The sequence below is a fragment of the Mustela nigripes genome, chromosome 2 (assembly GCF_022355385.1).
Source record: "Mustela nigripes isolate SB6536 chromosome 2, MUSNIG.SB6536, whole genome shotgun sequence".
Taxonomy (NCBI): Eukaryota; Metazoa; Chordata; class Mammalia; order Carnivora; family Mustelidae; genus Mustela; species Mustela nigripes.
Window position 1 is genome coordinate 172,462,937 of NC_081558.1, and position 27,412 is coordinate 172,490,348.

Here is a 27,412-nt window from a genome sequence, read left to right on the forward strand (position 1 = left end):
TATGGTTTGTCTCCCTCCCAATCCCATCTTGTTTCATTTATTCTTCTTCTACCCACTTAAGCCTCCATGTTGCATCACCACTTCCTCATATCAGGGAGATCATATGATAGTTGTCTTTCTCTGCTTTACTTATTTCGCTAAGCATGATACGTTCTAGTTCCATCCATGTTGTTGCAAATGGCAAGATTTCATTTCTTTTGATGGCTGCATAGTATTCCATTGTGTATATATACCACATCTTCTTGATCCATTCATTTGTTGATGGACATCTAGGTTCTTTCCATAGTTTGGCTATTGTGGACATTGCTGCTATAAACATTCGGGTGCATGTGTCCCTTTGGATCACTACATTTGTATCTTTAGGGTAAATACCCAATAGTGCAATTGCTGGGTCATAGGGCAGTTCTATTTTCAACATTTTGAGGAACCTCCATGCTGTTTTCCAGAGTGGCTGCACCAGCTTGCATTCCCACCAACAGTGGAGGAGGGGTCCCCTTTCTCCGCATCCTCGCCAGCATCTGTCATTTCCTGACTTGTTGATTTTAGCCATTCTGACTGGTGTGAGGTGATATCTCATTGTGGTTTTGATTTGTATTTCCCTGATGCCGAGTGATATGGAGCACTTTTTCATGTGTCTGTTGGCCATCTGGATGTCTTCTTTGCAGAAATGTCTGTTCATGTCCTCTGCCCATTTCTTGATTGGATTATTTGTTCTTTGGGTGTTGAGTTTGCTAAGTTCTTTATAGATTCTGGACACTAGTCCTTTATCTGATATGTCGTTTGCAAATATCTTCTCCCATTCTGTCAGTTGTCTTTTGATTTTGTTAACTGTTTCCTTTGCTGTGCAAAAGCTTTTGATCTTGATGAAATCCCAATAGTTCATTTTTGCCCTTGCTTCCCTTGCCTTTTGCGTTGTTCCTAGGAAGATGTTGCTGCGGCAGAGGTCGAAGAGGTTGCTGCCCGTGTTCTCCTCAAGGATTTTGATGGATTCCTTTCGTACATTGAGGTCCTTCATCCATTTTGAGTCTATTTTTGTGTGTGGTGTAAGGAAATGGTCCAATTTCATTTTTCTGCATGTGGCTGTCCAATTTTCCCAGCACCATTTATTGAAAAGGCTGTCTTTTTTCCATTGGACATTCTTTCCTGCTTTGTCGAAGATTAGTTGACCATAGATTTGAGGGTCTATTTCTGGGCTCTCTATTCTGTTCCATTGATCTATGTGTCTGTTTTTGTGCCAGTACCATGCTGTCTTGATGATGACAGCTTTGTAATAGAGCTTGAAGTCCGGAATTGTGATGCCACCAACGTTGGCTTTCTTTTTCAATATCCCTTTGGCTATTCGAGGTCTTTTCTGGTTCCATATAAATTTTAGAATTATTTGTTCCATTTCTTTGAAAAAGATGGATGGTACTTTGATAGGAATTGCATTAAATGTGTAGATTGCTTTAGGTAGCATAGACATTTTCACAATGTTTATTCTTCCAATCCAGGAGCATGGAACATTTATCCATTTCTTTGTGTCTTCCTCAATTTCTTTCATGAGTACTTTATAGTTTTCTGAGTATAGATTCTGTGTCTCTTTGGTTAGGTTTATTCCTAGGTATCTTATGGTTTTGGATGCAATTGTAAATGGGATTGACTCCTTAATATCTCTTTCTTCTGTCTTGCTGTTGGTGTAGAGAAATGCAACTGATTTCTGTGCATTGATTTTATATCCTGACACTTTACTGAATTCCTGTATAAGTTCTAGCGGTTTTGGAGTGCAGTCTTTTGGGTTTTCCACATATAGTATCATATCATCTGCGAAGAGTGATAATTTGACTTCTTCTTTGCCGATTTGGATGCCTTTAATTTCCTTTTGTTGTCTGATTGCTGAGGCTAGGACCTCTAGTACGATGTTGAATAGCAGTGGTGATAATGGACATCCCTGCCGTGTTCCTGACCTTAGCGGAAAAGCTTTCAGTTTTTCTCCATTGAGAATGATATTTGCGGTGGGTTTTTCATAGATGGCTTTGATGATATTGAGGTATGTGCCCTCTATCCCTACACTTTGAAGAGTTTTGATCAGGAAGGGATGTTGTACTTTGTCAAATGCTTTTTCAGCATCTATTGAGAGTATCATATGGTTCTTGTTCTTACTTTTATTGATGTGTTGTAGCTATTAATGAGGTGCAATCAAAAATGGAGGCTCTCACTGCTAGGATAAATGAGGCAGAAGAAAGAATTAGTGATATAGAAGACCAAATGACAGAGAATAAAGAAGCTGATCAAAAGAGGGACAAACAGCTACTGGACCATGAGGGGAGAATTCGAGAGATAAGTGACACCATAAGACGAAACAACATTAGAATAATTGGGATTCCAGAAGAAGAAGAAAGTGAGAGGGGAGCAGAAGGTATACTGGAGAGAATTATTGGGGAGAATTTCCCCAATATGGCAAAGGGAACGAGCATCAAAATTCAGGAGGTTCAGAGAATGCCCCTCAAAATCAATAAGAATAGGCCCACACCCCGTCACCTAATAGTAAAATTTACAAGTCTCAATGACAAAGAGAAAAATCCTGAAAGCAGCCCGGGAAAAGAAGTCTGTAACATACAATGGTAAAAATATTAGATTGGCAGCTGACTTATCCACAGAGACCTGGCAGGCCAGAAAGAGCTGGCATGATATTTTCAGAGCACTAAACGAGAAAAACATGCAGCCAAGAATACTATATCCAGCTAGGCTATCATTGAAAATAGAAGGAGAGATTAAAAGCTTCCAGGACAAACAACAACTGAAAGAATTTGCAAATACCAAACCAGCTCTACAGGAAATCTTGAAAGGGGTCCTCTAAGCAAAGAGAGAGCCTACAAGTGGTAGATCAGAAAGGAACAGAGACCATATACAGTAACAGTCACCTTACAGGCAATACAATGGCACTAAATTCATATCTCTCAATAGTTACCCTGAATGTGAATGGGCTAAATGCCCCTGTCAAAAGACACAGGGTATCAGAATGGATAAAAAAACAAAACCCATCTATATGTTGCCTCCAAGAAACACATTTTAAGCCCGAAGACACCTCCAGATTTAAAGTGAGGGGGTGGAAAAGAATTTACCATGCTAATGGACATCAGAAGAAAGCAGGAGTGGCAATCCTTATATCAGATCAATTAGATTTTAAGCCAAAGACTATAATAAGAGATGAGGAAGGACACTATATCATACTCAAAGTGTCTGTCCAACAAGAAGATTTAACAATTTTAAATATCTATGCCCCCAATGTGGGAGCAGCCAACTATATAAACCAATTAATAACAAAATCAAAGAAACACATCAACAATAATACAATGATAGTAGGGGACTTTAACACTCCCCTCACTGAAATGGACAGGTCATCCAAGCAAAAGATCAGCAAGGATATAAAGGCCTTAAATGACACACTGGACCAGATGGACATCACAGATATATTCAGAATATTTCATCCCAAAGCAACAGAATACACATTCTTCTCTAGTGCACATGGAACATTCTCCAGAATAGATCACATCCTCGGTCCTAAATCAGGACTCAACCGGTATCAAAAGATTGGGATCATTCCCTGCATATTTTCAGACCACAATGCTCTAATGCTAGAACTCAACCACAAAAGGAAGTTTGGAAAGAACCCAAATACATGGAGACTAAACAGTATCCTTCTAAAGAATGAATGGGTCAACCGGGAAATTAAAGAAGAATTGAAAAAAATCATGGAAACAAATGATAATGAAAACACAACGGTTCAAAATCTGTGGGACACAACAAAGGCAGTCCTGAGAGGAAAATATATAGCGGTACAAGCCTTTCTCAAGAAACAAGAAAGGTCTCAGGTACACAACCTAACCCTACACCTAAAGGAGCTGGAGAAAGAACAAGAAAGAAACCCTAAGCCCAGCAGGAGAAGAGAAATCATAAAGATCAGAGCAGAAATCAATGAAATAGAAACCAAAAAAACAATAGAACAAATCAACGAAACTAGGAGCTGGTTCTTTGAAAGAATTAATAAAATTGATAAACCCCTGGCCCAACTTATCAAAAAGAAAAGAGAAAGGACCCAAATAAATAAAATCATGAATTAAAGAGGAGAGATCACAACTAACACCAAAGAAATACAAACTATTATAAGAACATACTATGAGCAACTCTACGGCAATAAATTTGACAATCTGGAAGAAATGGATGCATTCCTAGAAACATATAAACTACCACAACTGAACCAGGAAGAAATAGAAAGCCTGAACAGACCCATAACCAGTAAGGAGATAGAAACAGTCATTAAAAATCTCCAAACAAACAAAAGCCCAGGGCCAGACGGCTTCCCGGGGGAATTCTACCAAACATTTAAAGAAGAACTAATTCCTATTCTCCTGAAACTGTTCCAAAAAATAGAAATGGAAGGAAAACTTCCAAACTCATTTTATGAGGCCAGCATCACCTTGATCCCAAAACCAGACAAGGATCCCACCAAAAAAGAGAGCTATAGACCGATATCCTTGATGAACACAGATGCGAAAATACTCAACAAAATACTAGCCAATAGGATTCAACAGTACATTAAAAAGATTATTCACCACGACCAAGTGGGATTTATTCCAGGGCTGCAAGGTTGGTTCAACATCCGCAAATCAGTCAATGTGATACAACACTTCAGTTGCTTATTTTGTTTTTGTTACCCTTGCCTGAGGAGACAGATCCAAAAAAAAAAAATATTGCTAAGACCAGTGTCCAAGAGTTTACTGCTTATCTTTTTTTTAAATATTTTTATTTATTTATTTGATAGACAGAGATCACAAGTAGGCAGAGAGGCAGGCAAACAGAGAGGGGGGAAGCAGGCTCCCCGCTGAGCAAAGAGCCCGATGTGGGGCTCGATCCCAGGACCCTGAGATCATGACCTGAACTGAAGGCAGAGGCTTAAACCACTGAGCCACCCAGGCACCCCACTGCTTATCCTTTTTTTTTTTAAGAGTTTTATGGTTTCAGATTTTATATTTAAGCCATTTTATTTTTGCATATGGTGTAAGAAAGTGTTTTATATAACTGTCCAGTTTTCCCAATAGCATTTTTTTGAAGAGACTGTCTTTTCCCCATTGTACATTTTTGCTTTCTTTGTTATAGATTAACTTACCATATTCCTGTGGGTTTATTTCTGGAATCTTTATTCTGTTCTATTGATCTTTCTGTCTGTTTTTGTGCCAATACCATACTGTTTTTATTACTATAGCTTTGCAGTATAGTTTGAAGTCTGGGAGAGCGATACTTCCAGTTTTGTTCTTCTTTCTCAGGATTTCTTTGGCTATTCAGGATTTTTGTGGTTCCATACAAGTTTTAAGATTATTTGTTCTAGCTCTGTGAAAAATGTTATAGCTATTTTTATAGAGATTGCATTGAATCTTAGATTTCTTTGGATAGTTTAGACATTTTAATAATATTAATTCTTCTAAACCCTGAGCATGGTATATGTATCTTTATATTTGTTTATGTCATCTTTAATTTCTTTTCTCAGGGTTTTATGGTTTTCAGAGTACAAGTCTGTCACATTTTTGGTTAAATTTACTCCTAATTTTATTATTTTTGTTATAGTTGTAAATAGAATTGTTATATGAATTTTTCTTTCTGGTTCTTTATTGTTAGTGTATAGAAATGTAATAGATTTCAATATATTAATTTTGTAAATAGCCCCTTTACTAAATTTATTTATCTAACTCATTTTTTTTATGACAGGAACAAATTGTACCTGGTCTACCTACATCCTAAGTGAAAGGTAGAGATTAGTCCAGTTAAATCAGTCACTCATAGAAAAACAGAGTGTTGTGGTAGAGCAGGCAGACATTGGTAGATTAAAAAAACAATATGACCCCTTACATGAAAACTCTATGCTCTGAAATTTTCATATGATGTTACAGGCCAGTGGAAGGAGACAGTTATTTTTGAAGAGTGAGGAAAATCTGCAAACCAACTTCTACTTAGCCAGGAAGGATATAGCCTCAACTCTGATATGGCACTCACTATATCTACTATCACCACATCAGCTACTTCCCTAACTACCAATGATTTTATCCCATAGTTTAACTTCAGTTACCAGAAGGAGGGAGAACCCAAAGATAACCACAGTTCCAGTAAGGGAGGCAACTCTTTCTAATTGCCTGAGCTTTCTCTCTACCTAGTCATATATTCTACTAATTCGGGCACTACATTGCAAAAAAGGCTAGAGTTCTGCATGTGTAGCCCACTAAATGTTCTTTTCTTGGTATGCATAAGCTAAGCTGAGGGCATACTTTGCTATTCTAAGTCATCTAAATATTCCTAAGTCTGGTCTCCTTCCTCCACATAATAAACCCCACATTTTTTTTAATCTTCAACCAGTCATCTTGATGAAACAGTATTCAGGATAAACAGATTTCATCAGATTTTACCTGATACTATAATGAGCTTTATTTTTAGAATTTTAAAATGTACCCAATTAAAAATTGATGAATGCTTCATAATTTTATTTTTACAATTTGCAATATTCTACAGGAAAAAAGTAACTAAAGAGGAAATCAGGATGGGTGTTTTGATAATAAGTCCCCCACTAATTAGTCTTTGCATCTCAAGTTTTAAGGCTTATTTGCAAAATGAAAGGACTGGAACTACATGACCTACAAATTATTTTTATTATCTTTTGATATGAAAGAGTTATATTCATACTTCATGATGCAATCTTCATGTCCCTTTTCATATGTATACTACAGTCTTTTTACCTAACAAGTGTTTGTCCACTTCAGTACCTCTCCACTTCCTCCCTCCTACTCCAACATCATCTCTGATCTGCTTTCTAGTGGTTCTTTATCCCTTAATTCTTTTCTCCTCCCAATCCAACCCATATAAGCAAGTGATAATAAAGCAGAGTTTTGATTATGTTAAACTTCAGCTTAAATGCCTTCAATGACTTCCAACTGCATTTAGAATAAAATGCCCTACAAGACAACCTGCAAAGCCTTATATGACAACCCCAGGCCACCACTCCAGCCTCACTTCTCCCTGCCATTCTTTCCTCCTACCGCAGCACTCCAAATACATGGGTTTCATTTGATTTCAAGAATTCACTGAACTCTTTCTTATTTACAGAATATTGCCTATGCCCTTTCCTCTGCCCAACTCACTTTTTCCACAGTCTCCATGTGATCATCTTTTTATTCCTTGAGTTTCAGCTAAAATATTTTCTCAAACATCACTCCCATAGACAAACCTCCCCAAATGTTTCTACAAATATCATTGCTCCTTTCTACTATTGATTTCTGTCTCAGCACTATGTTTATCTCCTTCATTGACCTAATCAAAATTGATTGATTGATTGATTGATTGATTGGATTTTAGTTTGGCCTTCCCATCCCCAGATTGTCTTTTTGTGTATGTCTGTCCTGTTCAGGATGATATCCCTCAATGCCTAACATTGTGTCTAGTACATAGAAGACATTCAGTAAATATTTACTGAATGAGCAACTAAAACCAGGGTTGAGTTGGAACCTCTTCTCTGTTTCAGTCCATGTATTATCTGTGCAGTGTGTATCATGACCTAGATTCCTTAATACACAGAAGAAGGATAGTAATCCAAGCTGAGTTAGTGGGAGACATAAAGGAATGTTGATCCTAATGTGGTTGAGGAGCATTGCTTTACATGCACAAGTGTGGGGCAACTCTGTTCCATGTGTGAGAGCCCAGTCCCATCTGAGCACTTTTCTATGTCCACCACTATGTATCCTGATTTCAGTCTCCTGGAAGAGCCTCAGTCTTCAACTAAAAACATGAAAGAAACAATTACTTCCAAGTCTTCTCTAGCATCTGTCTTTATCTCCTTCAGAAGGGAGAAGATATAGGGGTGGGTTAGATGACTCTCCTCTTTCATAAAGTGCTTTGCAAATGCCTATTACCTAATACAAAAGTTAAGTGAAACATATTTGACATAAAACAGTGATGACATGAATCCCACCTTCTGCATCCTATGAAGTTTCCTAGAAACAAGACGACAGCATCTCCCTCCATATTCCTTCATAAAAACAAATCTCAAGCATCAGGCAATCACTTGTCTGGGACAACGTTTGCCCACAACTCCCAAACTCAACACTTTTGATTCTGTCTCAGGGAATCGCTTTTCTTTTTATCATCAGAGTCATTTTTTTTTTTTCATCATCAGGGTCAATTAGGGAGTGAAAATAATTAGCTACTTTAAAAATTGAAACGTGAATATTTTCTTTTATTAACTGTTATTGAACAGACAACTGCCATCTCATGGCATCCTGTGTCCCTGAAACATTTTTTCATGTGTTTAATTATCAATTGTGTAAAATTTTGTTTATTTGAAATGGATTCATTATTCCTTGTGGTAGCTTCCTGCAGTTTAAACACATAATTTCACTTTGTTCAGATGTGACTTCAACAGTGATCTTTCATTCACACTGTTGAAGGAGAAAGTTCTCAATTACCTCAGTGACCTGAATACAATCTTCCCACTCTCATTTAATGAAAGTTGCTCATTAAATATTTGATAAATGAATGAATTAATGAATCACATAAAATATGAACTATCACATTGATAATAAGAACATTCCTATAGGGTGCCTGGGTGGCTCAGTGGGTTAGGCCGCTGCCTTCGGCTTAGGTCATGATCTCAGGGTCCTGGGATCGAGTCCCGCATCAGGCTCTCTGCTCAGCAGGGAGCCTGCTTCCTCCTCTCTCTCTCTCTGCCTGCCTCTTTGCCTACTTGTGCTCTCTCTCTGACAAATAAATAAATAAAATCTTTTTTAAAAAAAAAGAACATTCCTATAGAGGATATGGAATTTAAATTATAAAATATTTTTATTAAAAATTCTAGGGTCATAGAGATCACCTATTTTAAATCTACTATTTTTTTACAGGAAAAAAATAAGGGCAAAATTATTAAGGAATTTGACTATTTGATTCCACTTTTACTAGCTAGAATTAGAATCCCAGTTGCTAAGACCCTTTTAATCATACTATACTTTGGGCTTAAGCAGCAGTGGTTCAAGTTAGGTTCTTATTACTAATGCAAAAATTTGATTCTAATGCAAAGATGTAAATGTAAAAGAAGTTGCATCAAGTAGAACAAACCTAAAGAAATCAATGACTCTTTTGAACATTAGTTTAGAATGCTAACTTACAAAATATTCAAAATTTTTAGCTATCAAAATTTTTAAAGCTTTCAGACACTTACTGACAGCTAAGGAACAGTAGTATGCATCAGTCACTGAGTAGAACCATAGAGATAAAGAATTGAATCTCTTTCAATAACTGTAAGATATAAAGCATTTAATATTTTTGTATGATTATCTCCAATAACCAAAAGCATACTAATACATGTGCCTTGGGGTATCTTATGTATAAGTTATACAAATCATGTAACAGATTCAAACAAACTGTCAGTTGTTTAGTTTTAACTTAATCGACTTTTCTACTGTTAAACAATATTCTTTGGGTTCCCACCATCACAAAAAGCTCATGTTTTTTAAATTACATTTTTATTTAAGTTCAGTTCGTTGTATATGGTAAAATTGGTTTCAGGTACAGAACTTAGTGTTTCATCACTTACACATAACACCCAGTGTTCAACTCAACTTTGTTTTGTGTGCTCTTGTTAATTAATTTAGTAACAGTTTGTGGCATACATTGCAATTCTTTACTGATCACCAGTTCCCCCTTTCTTTGAAGTACCTGGAAGGATTCTTTAGAAGGTAAGAATATGAGCAGAAGAGATGAGTGTCACTTCCACACAGAAGAATTCCACTAATAGAGTTCAGCTGTTAACCCACAGTCTTCAGCTGTTACAGCAGTTATGGGCTCCTTGGTCAAAACAATTTGACAAATGCCTCTTCCTTAGAGATGGACATTATAGTATATTAAACATATTCTCTGCAGAGAATATCCCCTCTGCAGAGGGGAAAATACTCTAACATAGCACTGACTAATTTTCTTGCCTAAAAATTCTTCTTCCTTGGGACTTTCTTTGGCAATCACAGGGTCATGTTGTAGATATTGAAAATTAATTTAGTAATTAACTAATTATTTAGTAATTAACTAGCCATTACTAAATGGTTAGTTAACCGCCATATATACAAAGGCATAAGTGTTCAGAGGGTAGGTTGTAGGTTGAGCACTAGCCATTGAATGCTTCTGTATGGAAATGACACACATCACTTCCAGTCATATGCTTAATTTCAAGAGTATCCTTCCAGGTACCTCCATGTAGAGGGAAATTTGATATCAGTGCCTGACACAAACTGCTGCCAAAGTCTATTTTTAAAGCATGGTGGGGCAGGGCACATCACTAGTAATTTGAAAAGGGAGAATTTAATGTAATGAATTATTAACCAATAGAAAGTGGTTAGCTACTATAAAAGTAGAGGGGATGAAAGAATGCAGGAAGAACAAATACAAAATGGCTTCTAAGGCTGAGGGAGAGTACCCCAAAACAGAAATAAAATTCTGGAGGAGAGGGGCACCTGGGTGGCTTGGTCAGTTAAGCAGCTGCCTTTGGCTCAGTCATGATCCCAGAGTCTTGGGATTAAGCCCCACGTCAGGCTCCCTACTCAGCGGGGAGCCTGCTTCTTCCTCTTCTTCCTCTCCTTCTCTCTGTCTCTCTCTCATTAATAAATAAATAGAATTTTTTAAAAAAACACCTGGAGAAGGATATCAACCTTTGGTCTGTACTGTCATTTGCAAATATCTTCTCCCATTCCATGGGTTACCTCTTTGTTTTGTTGACTGTTTCCTTTGCTGTGCAGAAGCTCTTGATTTTGATGAAGTCCCATAAGTTCATTTTCGCTTTTGCTTCCTTTGCCTTTGGAGGCATATCTTGAAAGAAGTTGCTGTGGCTGATATTGAAGAGATTACTGCCTATGTTCTCCTCTAGGATTCTGATGGATTCCTGTCTCACATTTTGAGTTTATCTTTCTGTACGATGTAAGAAAATGGTCGAGTTTCATTCTTCTACATATAGCTGTCCAGTTTTCCCAGCACCATTATTGAAGAGACTATTTTTTTCCACTGTATATTTTCCTGTTTTGTCCAAGATTATTTGCCCATAGAGTTGAGGGTCCCTATCTGGGCTTTCTATTCTGTTCCACTGATCTATGTATATGTTTTTATGCCAGTACCATGCTGTCTTGGTGATCACAGCTTTGTAGTAAAGCTTGAAATCAGGTAACATGATGTCCCCAGTTTTATTTTTGTTTATATCCAGGATCTATAAAGAACTCCTCAAATTCAACACACACAAAACAGATAATCATATAAAAAAATGGACAGAAGATATGAACAGACACTTCTCCAATGAAGACATACAAATGGCTATCAGACACATGAAAAAATGTTCATCATCACTAGCCATCAGGGAGATTCAAATTAAAACCACATTGAGATATCAACTTACACCTGTTAGAATGGTCAAAATTATCAAGACAGGAAACAACATGTGTTGGAGGGGATGTGGAGAAAGGGGAACCCTCTTACACTGTTGGTGGGAATGCAAGTTGGTGCAGCCACTCTGGAGAACAGTGTGGAGATTCCTCAAGAAATTAAAAATAGAGCTTCCCTATGACCCTGCAATTGCACTCCTGGGTATTTACCCCAAAGATACAGATGTAGTGAAAAGAAGGGCCATCTGTACCCCAATGTTTATAGCAGCAATGGCCACGGTCGCCAAACTGTAGAAAGAACCAAGATGCCCTTCAAAGGACAAATGGATAAGGAAGATGTGATCCATATGCACTATGGAGTATTATGCCTCCATCAGAAAGGATGAATACCCAACTTTTGTATCAACGTGGACAGGACTGGAAGAGATTATGCTGAGTGAAATAAGTCAAGCAGAGAGAGTCAATTATCATATGGTTTCACTTATTTGTGGAGCATAACAAATAGCATGGAGGACAAGGGGAGTTAGAGAGGAGAAGGGAGTTGAGGGAAATTGGAAGGGGAGTTGAACCATGAGAGACTATGGACTCTGAAAAACAATCTGAGGGTTTTGAAGGGGTGGGGAGTGGGAGGTTGGGGGAACCAGGTGGTGGGTATTAGAGAGGGTATGGATTGCATGGAACACTGGGTGTGGTGCAAAAACAATGAATACTGTTACGCTGAAAATAAATTAAAAAAAAATTTTTTTTAAATCTGGAGAAGGACCACTACCCCACTACAAGACTATAAATCTGACCTTGTTGAAAAAGGTACAACTGTAACCTGTTAGAGAGAGAGTGGCAGTTTTCTAGGATGTTAGTAGGCTGAATTTGGTCTTCAGGAAACTATCTGCTAAGGGGCCAGAATGATTTGCTGAAGACTGAATCTCACTGGATCTCCCACTGTCAGTCATACCATGAGAGCTAAAACTAAACACCTCAAAGGGAGAAAGAGAATTCTCTTCCTCTATGCTTTGAAGTGTTTCTCCAGCCTGCTCTACTAATAAAACTTAACATTGAGCCAACTAGCAATGCAAAAATTTGAGCCCAGCTATAAAAGGACAAAGAGGAGGAAAGAAGTGTGAAATTGAGGGGCAATGAATTGATAAGTGGCACAGAGAGAAAAAAGAGTCTGCTGATACAATAACCATGAAGGCACTACAAAAATACAACCCATTTCTCAACTTTCTTCTCATCAGAAATACAAGCTTTGCAGAGGAAATAGGAAAAAAACAATGCCCACCTTCTAGTTACTTCCTGGAAAGTGCCTATTACATACTTGTCCAGCTTTTGCCTGATGGTACAGCTTTCAATTGGCCTGCATCCATGTGTGGAACTTGCCTCCTCCTTTTTGGGACATGATGGGTCTTGGCATGCCCTCAGCTACATGAAGCACTAAAAATAAATAAGGCATCTTGGACAAGCATGGAGTTTGTGAGGCAATCAAGAGTATGGGCCAGGCTACTTGACAAGGTTTATCTCCTACATGAGACCATTCCATCAAGATTAGAAAGGTGGTGGTTTTGTGTAATACATAGAGTGTCAAGGAAAATGAGGAAACAGAGGAATATATTAAAATAAATGAACAAGAAAAAACTCCAGAAACAGAACTTAATGAAGCAGAGATAAGTGATTTACCTGATAAGAAATTCAAAATACTAGTCATAAAGATGCTCTCAGATCAGAAAACCTTGCATTAACTAAGTGAGAAATTCAACAAAAAGGTAAGTACCAAACAAATCACAGAGATAAAGAATATAAGAACAAATGTAAAAATTCAATAGAAGTGTTCAATAGCAGACCACATCAAGTAGAACAAAGGACCAGTGAGCTGGAAGAAAGGACAGTGGAATTCACTCATTCAGAGGAGCAAAAAGAAGAAAGAATGAAAAAGAGTGAGGACTATTTAAGGGACTTATGGGATACATAAAGCAATCAATGTTTGCATTATAGAAATCCCAGAAGAAGAAAGAGAAATAGGGACAGAGAACTTTTATGAAATAATAATGACTGAAAATCTCCCTACCCGGGAAAAACAGAGATCCAGATCAGGAAAGCCCAGGGAGCTTAAAATAACATGAATCAAAAGGGAACCACACCAAGAGAAACATTAAAATTCAGTAGCCAAAAATTAATGACAAGAAGATAATATTGAAAATAGCAAGAGGAAAAAAAGACTTGTTATATACAGTGAAATCTCTATAAGACTATAAATAGATTTTTTTGAGGAGAATCTTTGCAGGCCAGAATGGAGTGGCATGATATATTCCAAGTGCTAAAAGAGAAAGAAAAAAAAAAACTGCTATTCCCAAATACTCTATCTGACATAATTGTACTTTAGAGTTGAAGGAGAAGTAAAGAGTTTTACAGTTAAAGAGAAGATACAGTTTATCACTACTAGACCAGCTTTACAAGAAATGCTAAAGGGAGGGGCACCTGGGTGGCTCAGTGGGTTAAGCTGCTGCCTTTGGCTCGGGTCATGATCTCAGGGTCCTGGGATCAAGTCCCACATCAGACTCTCTGCTCAGCGGGGAGTCTGCTTTCCCTTCTCTCCCTGCCTACTTGTGATCTCTCTCTCTGTAAAATAAATAAAATCTTTAAAAAAAAAAAAAAAAAGAAATGCTAAAGGGACTTCTTCAAACTGAAGCAAAAGGATGCTGATTAGTAACAGAAAATTTGAAAGTAAACTCTAGTGTTAAAGGTAAATATACTATAAACAGAATAGTCTAACATTATAATGGTGGTAGGAAAATCACTTATAACTGCTATAATGGCTGAAAGATAAAAGTCTTAATAAAAAATCATAATGGTAATAACTTGTTGATGGATACACAATGCAAAAAGATGTATATTTTGACATCAAAAACAAAATCCAAGGGTTGTAAAAATGTACAGCTTTCTTATGTGTTCAAAGTTAAGTTATTTTCCACTAAAATAGTCTATTATAGGGGCACCTGGGTGGCTCAGTGGGTTAAAGCCTCTGTCTTTGGCTCAGGTCATGATCCCAGAGTCCTGGGATCGAGCCCTGCATCAGGCTCTCTGCTCAGCAGGGAGCCTGCCTCCTCCTCTCTCTCTGTCTGCCTCTCTGCCTACTTGTGATCTCTGTCTGTCAAATAAATAAATTTTAAAAAATAGTCTATTATAAATATGGTTTTTGTAAGTCTCATGGTAGTAAAACAAAAACCTATAGTATATACACAAAAGACAAAGAATAACAAATCAAAGCATACCACTCTGGGAAATTATCAAATCACAGAAAAAGAAGGAGAGGAAGAAAGGAATTAAGGAATTAAAAATAATCAGAAACCAATTAGTTTGTTAATTTAAGTGACAATAGTAAGTCCACAATTACCAATAATTACTTTAAATATAATTGTACTAAATTCTTCAATAAAAAGATGTAGAGTGGCTGAATGAATTTAAAAAAAATAAGACCTGACAATAAGCCACCTATGTGAGACTCACCTCAATTTTGCAGACACAGGTAGACTGAAAGTGAACCTTTCAAAGTGAATGGAAAAAGATATTCCATGCAAATCGAAACCCAAAAAAAGCAAAGGTAGCTATACTTCTATAAGACAAAATAGATTTTAAGCCAAAACTCTATATAACAAGAGACAGAGAAGGCCATTGTATAATTATAAAGGACTCATCAACTCATCAAGAGCCTATAATATTTGTTAATATTTATGCACCAAACATAGGAGCTCCTGAATATAAAAAGCAAATATTAACAAATCTGAAGGGAGAAACAGACAACAATACAATAGTGTAGGGGACTTCAGTACTCCACTTTCAGCAATAGATAAATCATCGAGACAGAAATTTAGTTAAGTAAACCTTAGACTTAAATTATATATTGGACCAGATGGACTTAATGGACATCTTGCAAACATTTCATTCAAGAGCAGAATGCACATTCTTATTAGATACATGTTAACATTCTCTAGGTTAGATCATATGTTAGGCCACCAAACCAGACTTAATGAATTTAAAAAGAATGAAATCATATAAAGCATCTTTTCCCACAACAGTGGTATAAAACTAGAAAGCAATTGCATGAAGAAAATGTAAATATTCACAAGTTTCTGGAGATCAAACATTTACTGAACAACATATGTCAAAGGAGAAATTTTTAAAAAATGTTGAGACAAATGAAAATATAGGATACCAAAACATGTGATGGAACCAAAGGCATTCTAAGAGGGAAGTTTACAATGATAAATGCCTACATCAAGAAACAAGAAAGATTTCAAATAAGCAATTTAACTTTACACCTCAATAAATAACAAACTAGACATAAATGAAGTAGAAACTAAAAAGAAAGCAGAAAAGGTCAGTGAAACTAATAACTGGTTTTTGAAAGAAAAAATATAGATGAAACTTTAGCTAGACTTGCAGGTTCCCTTTTCTCCACATCTTTGCTAACATTTGTTATTTCTTGTCCTTTGATACTAGCCATTCTATTATTATTATTATTATTATTATTATTAACATATAATGCATTATTCGCCCCAGGAGTACAGGTCTGTGAATCATCAGGCTTACACAATTCACAGCACTCACCATAGCAGATACCCTTTCAATGTCCATAACCCAGCTACCCTCTTCCTACCCTCCTCACCCCCAGGAACCCCCAGTTTGTTTTGTGAGATGAGGAGTCTGTTATGGTTTATCTCCCTCCCAATCCCATCCTGTTTCATTTTTTCCCTTCTTACTCCCCACAATCCCCTGCCCTGCCTTCTAAGATGTGATGTAGAATGTGGTTTTGATTTGCACTTCCTTGATGATTAGTGATATTGAGCATCTTTTCATATGTCTGTTGGTCACCTATATGTCTTCCTTGTAAAAATGTATATTCAGGTTCTCCACCAATTTTTTAAAAGGCTTTATTTATTTATTTGAAAGGGAGAGCGAGCAGTGGGGAGGGGCAGAGTGAGAGGAAGAGAGTCTCAGGCAGACTCCACGCTGAATATAGAGCCTGATGCAAGGCTCAAACTCATAACCTGAGATTTTGACCTAAACTGAAACTAAGAGTCAGATGCCTAACCTATTGCAACACCTAGGCACCCCCTCCACCATTTTCTTAAATCAGATTTTTTTGCTGTTGAGTTGTAGGAGCTCTTTATATACTTTAAATATTAACCCCTTAATGGATATATGATTTGTAAATATCTTCTCCCATTCAGCAAGTTGCTTTTTCATTTTGCTGATGATTTCCTTTGTCATGCAAAAGCTTTTTAGTTTAATGTAGCCCTAGTTGGCTGTTTCTGTTTTTGTTTACTTTGCTTAAGGAGTCAGATCCAAAAATTCATCACCAATTCTTGTGTCAAGGAGCTTTCCATTTATGTTCTTTTCTAGGAGTTTAATGGTTTTAGGTCTTGCATTCAAGTCTTTAATCCATTTTGAATTAATTCTTGTGTATGGTGTAGGATAGTATTCTAATTACATTCTTTTACATGTGGCTGTCCAGTTTTCTCAATACTATTTATTGAAGTCACTCTTCTTTCATCATTGTATATTCTTGGCTACACTGTTGCAAATGAACTGACCCTACATTCATGGGCTTATTTCTGGATTATCTATTCTATTTCATTCCTCTATATGTCTGTTTTTATGCTAATATCATATCATTTACATTACTGTAAGTTTGTAATATAGGTGGGAATGTAAACCAGTATAGCCAGTATGGAAAACAGTTATGGAGGTTCCTCAAAAAATTAAAATTAGAACTACTATGTGATCCAGCAATTCCATTTCCAGCTATTTATCTGAAAAAAGCAAAAACACTGATTTGAAAAGATATATGCACTTCCATGTTCATTGAAGCATTATTTACAATAGCCAATATATGGAAACAACCAGAGTGTCCATGGATGGATGAAGAGATAAAGAATATAATATCTCTCTCTCTCTCTCTTTCTTTCACACACACATACACTTGAAAACTACTCCATCACAAGAAAGAATGGAATATTGTCATTTGTGACAACATGGGCGGATTTTACTTGAGGGCATTACATTAAATGAAGTAAGTCAGACATAGAAAAACAAATGTGATATGATTTTACTTATATGTGGAACCTAAAAAAATTAAAACAAAACAGTATAAAACAAAAACCAAGCTCATGGATACACAGAACAGATTGGTGGTTGTCAGAGGGGAGGGGGGTAAGTGTTGGTAAGGTTGGTTAAAAGGTACAATTTACAGTTATAGAATAAATAAGTCATGAGAATGTAATGTGCTATGGTGACTATGTACAGTCAGTATACAGTTGTGTGTTTGTATATATATATATATAATATATGTGTATATATATGTGTATATATATATATATAGGTGTGTGTATATATATACATATATATGTATAATACTGTATTGCATATTTGAAAGTTACTAAGACAATAAATCTTAAAAGATCTTACCAGGAGAAAAAAAGATAATTATACTATGATCTCTCTGATATGAGGAATTTGAGAGGCAAGGCAGCTGGCTGTGGAGGATAGGGAGGGAAAAAATGAAACAAGATGGGACTGAGGAGGGAGACAAACCCATAAGACACTCTTAATCTCAGGAAACAAACTGAGGGTTTCTGGGGGGTGGGTGGGTAGGGATAGGGTGGCTGGTTACGGACATTGGGATGAGTATGTGCTATGGTGAGTGCTGTGAATTGTGTAAGACTGATGACTCACAGACCTGTAGCCCTGAAGCAAATAATACATTATATGTTAATTTTTTAAAAATGTAACTATGTATGGTAACTGATGGTAACTAAACTTGTCATCATTTCAGTGTACACAAATATTGAATCACTATTTTACATTTGAAACTAATATACAGCCTTCCATTTAGAATAATTTGTCTTAAAATTTTTTAATTTTGTGATGGTGTGAAGGCAATACACATTCAATAGATACTAAACTTCAAATTTTGAATTTTTTCCTCTTCTCAGGCTAGTGATATGTGTTACAATACTGCCTCATGATGCTGGGCTGCTCCCAGTCAGCATATAATCATAAGGGCAAACAATGGATACATTTACAACCATTCTCTTCCCATTCAATCATTTGGTTTCTTGATTTTAGTATTCAATATATTACATGAGGTATTACATATTTTATTGTAAAATATGCCTTGGATGAATTTGCCCAGTCTGGGCTAATACTAAATGTTCTGAGCACATTTTAAGTACGCTCAGCTAAGCTGTGATGTTGGGTAGGTTAGGTGTATCGAATGTATGTTAATTTATTACATTTTCCACTTTTGATGAGCTGATCAGGATGTAACCTTATCATAAGTCATAGAAAATCTGTGATGTTATATGACAATTACTTAGTTTATTAAGAGAACTATGAAAATAGCAAACTCAGGGAGTTTAAAACAAATAAACAAACAAACAAACCTTAAGTAGACTTACCAAGAAATAAGAAGAAAGGATTCAAATAAAATCAGAAATGAAAGAGGTGACATTATAACTGAAATCACACAAATATAAGAAATCATAAAATACTACTTTGAATAACTATATGCCCACAAATTAGACAACCTAGAATAAATTGATAAATTCTGAGAAATACAGAACCTACCAAAACTGAATCAGGAAGAAGTAGAAAATCTGAATAGAGCATTTATTAGTAAGGGGATTAAATCAGTAATCAAAAATCTCTTCCCGCAAAAAAAAAAAAAAAAAAAAATGTCCAGGACCAGAAAGTTTCACTGGTGAATTCCACCAAACATTTATAGATGATTTAATACCAATCCTGTCAAACTCTTTTAAAAAAATATAAGATAAAGGAATACTTCCAAATTAATTTATAAGGCCAATGTTATCCTAATATCAAAATTAGACAAAGACAGTACTAAAAAAGAAAACTACAAGCCAATAGTCCTGATTACCATAGATGCAAGAATGCTAAGCAAAATATTAGTAAGTTGAATTTAGCAACACCCTAAGAGGATTATACATCATGATCAAGACAGATTTACTCTAGGGATGCAAGGATGTTTGCAAATCAGTCAAACAGCACTAGCAAAATGAAGGATAAAAATCATAAAATCATTTTGATAAATACAGAAAGTGCATTTGACAAAATTCAATATCCTTTCATGATAACAATTCTCCACAAAGTGGGTATAGATAGAACATATCTCAACATAATAAAGTCCACATCTAACATCTTACTAAATGATAAAAGGCTGAAAGCTTTCCTTCTAAGATCAGGAACAAGACAAGGATAACCATTCTCACCTTTTACTCAACATAATACTGATAGTCTTAGTCAGAACAATTAGACAAGAAAAAAAGAAAATAATAATGAAAAGAAAAGTCAAATCAGGAAGAAGTAAATTTGTCTCTATTTGCAGATGTCATATAGCATATATAGAAATATCTAAGAACTCCATCATAAAACTGTTAGAATATACAAATTTAGTAAAGTTGCCCAATACAAAATCAATATATAAAAATCAGCTGTGTTTGTATACACTAACAATGAACTGTTTGAAAGAAAAATTAAGAAAACAATCCCATTTACAAGCACCAAAAACAATAAAATACCTAAAAATAAATTTAACCAAAGAAATGAAAGTTCTGCACACTGAAAGTTTTAAGATATTGAAGAAGACACAAATAAGTGAAAAGATATTCCATGATCATGAATTGGAAGAATTGTTATTGTTAAAATATCCATTCTACCCAAAGCCATCTATAGATTCATTGCAGTTCCCATGAAACTTCCAATGATATTTCTCACAGAAATAGAAAAAAGAATCCCAAAATTTGTATGGAATCACAAAATCCATAAATAGCAAAGCAATCCTGCATAAGAAGAACAAAGCTGGAACATTACACTTCCTTGCAAACTAACAAACAAAACAAAAACCAAACAACCACACATAATGTGGTACTGGCATAAAAGACTCACAGACTGATCAATAGAACACTACAGAGAGCCCAGAAATAAACCACTGCTTATAGAGTCAACTAACATTTGAGAAGGAAGCCAAAGACAGCTGGTCTTTCTGGATTTTTCAATTTTTTTGAGGGAGGCTTGGATGGCTATGTATTTCCCCTTAGGACTGCCTTTGTTGTATCCCATAGGTTTTGGACCGAAGTGTCTTCATTCTCATTGGTTTCCATGAATTGTTTAAGTTCTTCTTTGATTTCCTGGCTGATCCAAACATTCTTAGGCAAGGTGGTCTTTAGCTTCCAGGTGTTTGATTTCCTTCCAAACTTTTTCTTGTGTTGAGTTCCAGATTCAAAGCATTGTGATCTGAGAATATGCAGGGAATAAACTCAATCTTCTGATATCAGTTGAGTCCTGATTTGTGACCCAGTATGTGGTCTGTTCTGGAGAAAGTTCTATGTGTGCTCGAGAAGAATGAGTATACTGTTGTTTAAGGGTGCAATGTTCTGTATATATATATGAGGTCCATCTTATCCAATGCATCATTCAATGCTCTTGTTTCTTTATTGATTTTCTGCTTGGATGATGTCTATTACTGAGAGTGGCATGTTAAGATCCCCTACTATTAATGTATTCTTATCAATATGACTCTTTATTTTGATTAACAGTTGTCTTATGTAGTTGGCTGCTCCCATATTGGGGGCATAAATATTTACAAACATTAGATCTTCATGGTGGATAGACCCTTTAATAATGATGTACTATCCTTCTGTATCTCTGACTATAGTCTTTAGTTTAAAATCTAATTTATCTGATATGAGAATCACTACCCCAGACTTCTTTTGAGGCCCATTGGCATGAAAGATGCTTATCCATCCCTTCACTTTCAGTCTGGATGTATCCTTAGGTTCAAAATGGGTCTCTTGTAGACAACATGTAGATGGGTCCTGTCATTTTATCCAATCTGCAACCCTGTGCCATTTTATGGGAGCATTTAGGCCATTCACATTGAGAGTGATTATTGAGAGATACGTTTTTATTGAAATCGTGTTTCCTGTGAAGTCCTTGTTTCTATAGATTGTCTCCGTAAATTTCTTTTCAATGACACTCTTGGGTTCTTTCTTTTACAGAACCCCCCTTAATATTTCTTGTAGTGGAGGCTTGGTGGTCACATAGTCTTTTAATCCTTGCTGGTCTTGGAAGCTCTTAATCTCTCCTACCATTTTGAATGTCCATCTTGCTGACACCTTAAAAAACTGGAGAATCAACAACATATTAAGACTAACCTACACACAAGAAGGGAAATAATCAATATTAGAGCAGAGATTAATGGGATAGAAACTAGAGATACAGTAGAACTCATCAACGAAACTAGAAGCTGGTTTTTTGAAATAATCAATAAGATTGATAAACCATTGGCCAAACTAATTCAAAAGAAAAGAAAGGAGATCCAAATTAGTAAAATTATGAATGAAAAGGGAGAGACTATGACTAACACCAAGGAAATAAAAACAATCATCAGAAATTATTATCAACAGTTATATGCCAATATGTTAAGCAACCTAGATGAAATGGATACATTCCTGGAAACCTATAAACTCCCAAAACTGAATCAGAAAGAAATTGATAACCTGAATAGACCAATTATCTAGTAACGAGATTGAAGCAGTGATCAAAAACCTCCCAAAAAGCAAGAACCCAGGACCTGATGGATTCCCTGGGGGAATTCTACCAAATTTTCAAAGAAGAAATAATACCTATTCTCCTGAAGCTGTTTCAAGAAATAGAAACAAAAGGAAAACTTCCAGACATTTTAAGAATTACCCAGAATTACCCTGATCCCCAAACCAGGCAAAGACCCCACCAAAAAGGAGAATTTCAGACCAATATCTCTGATGAATATGGATGATAAGATCCTCAACAAGATCCTAGCTAATAGGCTCCAACAGTGCATTAAAAAGATTATCCACCATGATCAGGTGGGTTTTATCCCTGGGTTGCAAGGGTAGTTCAACATTTACAAATTAATCAGTGTGATAGAACAAATTGATAAGAGAAGAGAGAAGAACCACATGGTCCTCTCAATTGATGCAGAAAAAGCATTTGACAAGATTCAGCATCTATTCCTGATTACGATTTAAAGTAAGGGATAGAGGAAACACCCCACAACTTCATAAAATCTACCTATCAAAAAGCCACAGCAAATATCATCCTCAATGGGGAAAAGCTGACAGCCTTCCCACTGAGATCAGGAACATGACAAGGATGCCCAGTCTCACCACTCTTGTTCAACATAGTGTTAGAAGTCCTAGAAACAGCAATCAGAGAACAAAGAGAAATAAAAGGTGTTCATATTGGCAATGAAGAAGTCAAACTCTCTCTCTTTGCAGATGACATGATACTTTATATGAAAAACCCAAAAGACTCCACCCCCAAACTACTAAACTCATACAGCAATTCAGTAATGCGACAGGATACAAAATCAATGTTCAGAAACAAGTTGCTTTCTTATGCACTAACAATGAAAATATAGAAAGGGAAATTAGAGAATGGATTCCATTTACTATAGCACCAAGAACCACAAGATGTCTGGGAATAAACCTAATCCAAGAGGTAAATGATCTGTACTCAAGGAATTACAGAACACTCATGAAAGAAATTGAAGAAGACACAAAAAGATGGAAGACCATTCCATGCTCATAGATCGGAAGAATAAACACTGTTAAAATGTCTGTACTACCTAGTGCAATCTATACTTTCAATGCCATTCTGATCAAAATTCCACTGGAAGTTTTCAAAGAGCTGGAGCAAACAAACCTAAAATTTGTATGGAATCAGAAGAAACACTGAATAGCTAAGGAAATTTTGAAAAAGAAAAAGAAAACTGGGGGCATCATGTTGCCTGATTTCAAGCTTTACTACAAAGCTGTGATCACCAAGACAGCATGGTATTGGTCAAAACAGACACACAGACCAGTGGAACAGAGTAGAGAGCTCTCAGGTATGGACCCTCAACTCTATGGTCAAATAATCTTTGACAAAGCAGGAAAAAATATCCAGTGGAAAGAAGACAGTCTCTTCAATAAATGGTGCTGGGAAATTGGACAGCTATGTGTAGAAGAATGAAACTTGATCATTCTCTTACACCATACACAAAGATAAACTCAAGATGGATAAAGGCCTCAACATGAGGCAGTAATCCATCAGAATCCTAGAGGAGAACATAAGCAGTAACCTCTTCAACATCAGCCACAGCAACTTCTTTCAAGACGTGTCTCCAAAGGCAAAGGAAACAAAAGTGAAAATGAACTTTTGGGACTGCAAGATCAAAATCTTCTGCACAGCAAAGGAAACATCAACAAAACTAAAAGGCAACTCATGGAATGGGAGAATATATTTGCAAATGACAGTACAAACAAAAGGTTGATATCCAAGATCTATAAAGAACTCCTCAAACTCAACACACACAAAACAGATAATCATGTCAAAAAATGGGCAGAAGACATGAACAGACACTTCTCCAATGAAGACATACAAATGGCTAACAGACACATGAAAAAATGTTCATCATCACTAGCCATCAGAGAGATTCAAATCAAAATCATATTGAGATACCACCTTACACCAGTTAAAATGGCCAAAATTATCAAGACAGGAAACAACATGTGTTGGAGACTATATGGAGAAAGGGGAACTCTCTTACACTGTTGGTGGGAATGCAAGTTGGTGCAGCCACTTTGGAAAACAGTGTGGAGATTCCTTAAGAAATTAAAAATAGAGCTTCCCTATGATCCTTCAATTACACTCCTGGGTATTTACCCCAAAGATACAGATGTAGTGAAAAGAAGGGCCATCTCTACCCCAAAGTTCATAGCAGCAATGGCCACAGTCGCCAAACTGTGGGAAGAACCAAGATACCCTTCAACAGATGAATGGATAAAGAAGATGTCCATATATACTATGGAGTATTATGCCTCCATCAGAAAGGATGAATACCCAACTTTTGTATCAACGTGGGTGGGACTGGAGGAGATTATACTGAGTGAAATAAGTCAAGCAGAGAAATTCATATATCATATGGTTTTGTTTATTTGTGAAGCATAAGGAATAACATGAGGACATAGGAAGATAGAAAGGAGAAGCAAGTCAGGGGAAATTGGAGGGGGAGATGAACCATGAGAGACTGTGGACTCTGGGGAACGAACTAAGAGTTTTGTAGGGGAGGGGGTGGGAGGTTGGGTGAGCCTGGTGGTGGATATTGTGGAGGGCACATATTGCATGGAACACTGGGTGTGTTGCATAAACAATGAATTCTGAAACACTGAAAAGAAATTTTAAAAATAAATAATTTTTTTAAATGCCTGCTATCGTAGGAATGGAAAATAAAGTCAAAAATGCTCCATGGGGAAAAGATGGTCTCTTAAACACACACACACACAAACACACACACACACACACACACACACACGCATATATACTGGTGCTTAATCTGAGGGACTATAATACCCTTCAATTTACATGTGTCTATAAAAATTTTTCTGTGGGAGTTGAATTACAGTTTTTATAATATTCTTAAAGGAATCTTTAGCTCCATAAAGATTAAGAACAACTATAGTTAAGTATTGAGCAAATATCTAGATAAGAAAAAGTAAAAAGCATTTTTCCTTGTTACTCAAGACTTTACAGAGTAGGCCCATGAAAATAATCCTTAACCAAATTTTAAAAATAAATGTCTGTAAGGAAAGGCTGGAGAAAACAATGATGTCTCAAACAAAACTTAGAAGGATTAAAATTTTTAAAGTTCAGATTCTGCAGACAAAACATGCAGGTTGAATCCCTTCCCCACTGCTCTGGACTTTCAACTGTTTTTGGATACCTGTCCCAAGGCTTCACATAAATTTTTCCAATGGAATAATCCCACGAGGACAAAATTAGAAATGTATTTATTATTTTCCTTGGAAGATTGTTTTTTATATGTAATAAAACTGAGCCTCTTTTAAGAGCAGCACATACCATAAGCAAAAAGCTCAGACCACAAGACTATTTAGGAAGGACCCCCTTTTTTTTTAATGAAATTTAAATTTCTATTGAATGAGAATATCTTCCTTCAATTTAACAGGCTACTACTCAGCCACCTTTTGGAGAGTTTCAGAAAGTTCAGTAGATAATTTCTACCCTTAAACTGTATTGTCTGGATTACCAAGACACCATCAATAAGAGAAGAAAATGGGTTATTTACTTATAAAAGGTTCCACAGGAGACTTTTAGGAAAATATCCATTCCATGCTCAAGAGAGGGATATAGACATCATGTCTTTTGCTTTATGATGAAATTCAAAGATATTTGTTATCTTTGATAACAAAGATATTATTTGTTAAACCCATATATTTATAGGATCCTATTTACTCAAGAGATTTTTCATATTTTCCTGTGAAATGTGGCATTTTTATTCAATTATGTAGAGCTCAGAGATTTCACTTACTTTTTTTTAATAATAGGACTCCTACTTTACCATGTGACACATAATTCTGACTCTAAGTCATCTGCATTCTTACCAGCATTTAGTATTATCAGTCAGCTTAAATTTGAGAATTATAGTATAAAATAATATCTCTTTGTGATCTTCATTTACATTTTTCTAATTAATACTAAAGATTAGCATCTTATTATGACATGTATAGTTCATCTGCATTTGCTCTATCATAAAATATCTGTCTTTTAGCCTACTCAATTTTGTTGTTTGTTTTATTATTTGTGAGGTTTTTTAATATATATTTTAGGCAATGATACCATATTGCACAATTCCAAGAAGCACATTCTCAAAAGCAGAGGCTGCCATGAACTCAGAAAAGAATGTGATTGTCTGCCTTGAAGTTTTGCAATGCCACCACCCTAATTCTGTATATGGATATTTTTATCCATTTTGTATATTGCAAACATGTTTTCCATGTTTGTGGCCCTTATTTATTTGTTTGTTTATTATGGTGTCTTATGATGCATAGAAATTCTAAATTTTAATATTCCTTACTATCCTTTTATGTCTAGTGGTTGTGTCACATTTGAGAAATCCTTCCCTATACCAATATAAAATATTCTCTTATACTTCCTCTAAACAGTTTAAAGTTTTGCATTTCACATTCAACTCTTTTAATCCTGCTCAAGTGGAATTTTGTGCTTTGTATGAAGTAAGAATCCAATTTCATTTTTTCCATATGTAATAGTTCATAATTACTCCAAAGATATATTATGTCACCTCTATCCTATATCATTTTTTTATGTGCTAGATTTGTTTCTGGTTTCTCTGGTTTATTCAGGCCAGTATATCCATCTGTGCACCAATATTTCACTATCTTGATTCCAATATGTATATAATAAATGTTAGTATCTAGTAACATAAATCTTCACCTTATTCTACATCTTTTTTTAAGATTTTATTTGTTTATTTGAGAGAGAGAGCAGAGCAAGAGAAAGAGAGCATGTGCTGGAGGGAGGGTTAGATAGGGGGAAAACAAACTCCCTGTTGAGCAGGGAGCCCTATGTGGGGCTTGATCCTAGGGCCCTGGGATCATGACCTGAGCTGAAGTCAGATGCTGAACTGACTGAGCCACCCCACCTTATTCTACTTCTTGGATGACTTAGCTATCTTGGGCATCCACCCTTCTTGGGTATTTTAGAAAGAGCTAATCAGGTTCTTCAAAACACCCAGTTGAGTTTTTCAATAGAATTGGATGGGATCTATAGATTAATTTGGGGAAAACTGATAATTTTATTTTGAAGTGTTGCACTGTTTTCTATAAAAGTCTTATAAATTTTTTGTTAGATTTATTACTAAACATCTTTTTATTGTAATTGTAAATGATTTTTATTTTTTAAATGTATTTTCAGTTTGTGCTGCTGCATAGATGTGCAGTTTGTTTTGTATTTTTCTCTATGTCCAATTGCTCTTTTAAACTCTCCTAACAATATGTTGACTATGTGCTATATTCTACTTAGCCAATCACATCGTCTGTAAATAATAATAGCTTTGTTTCTTCCTT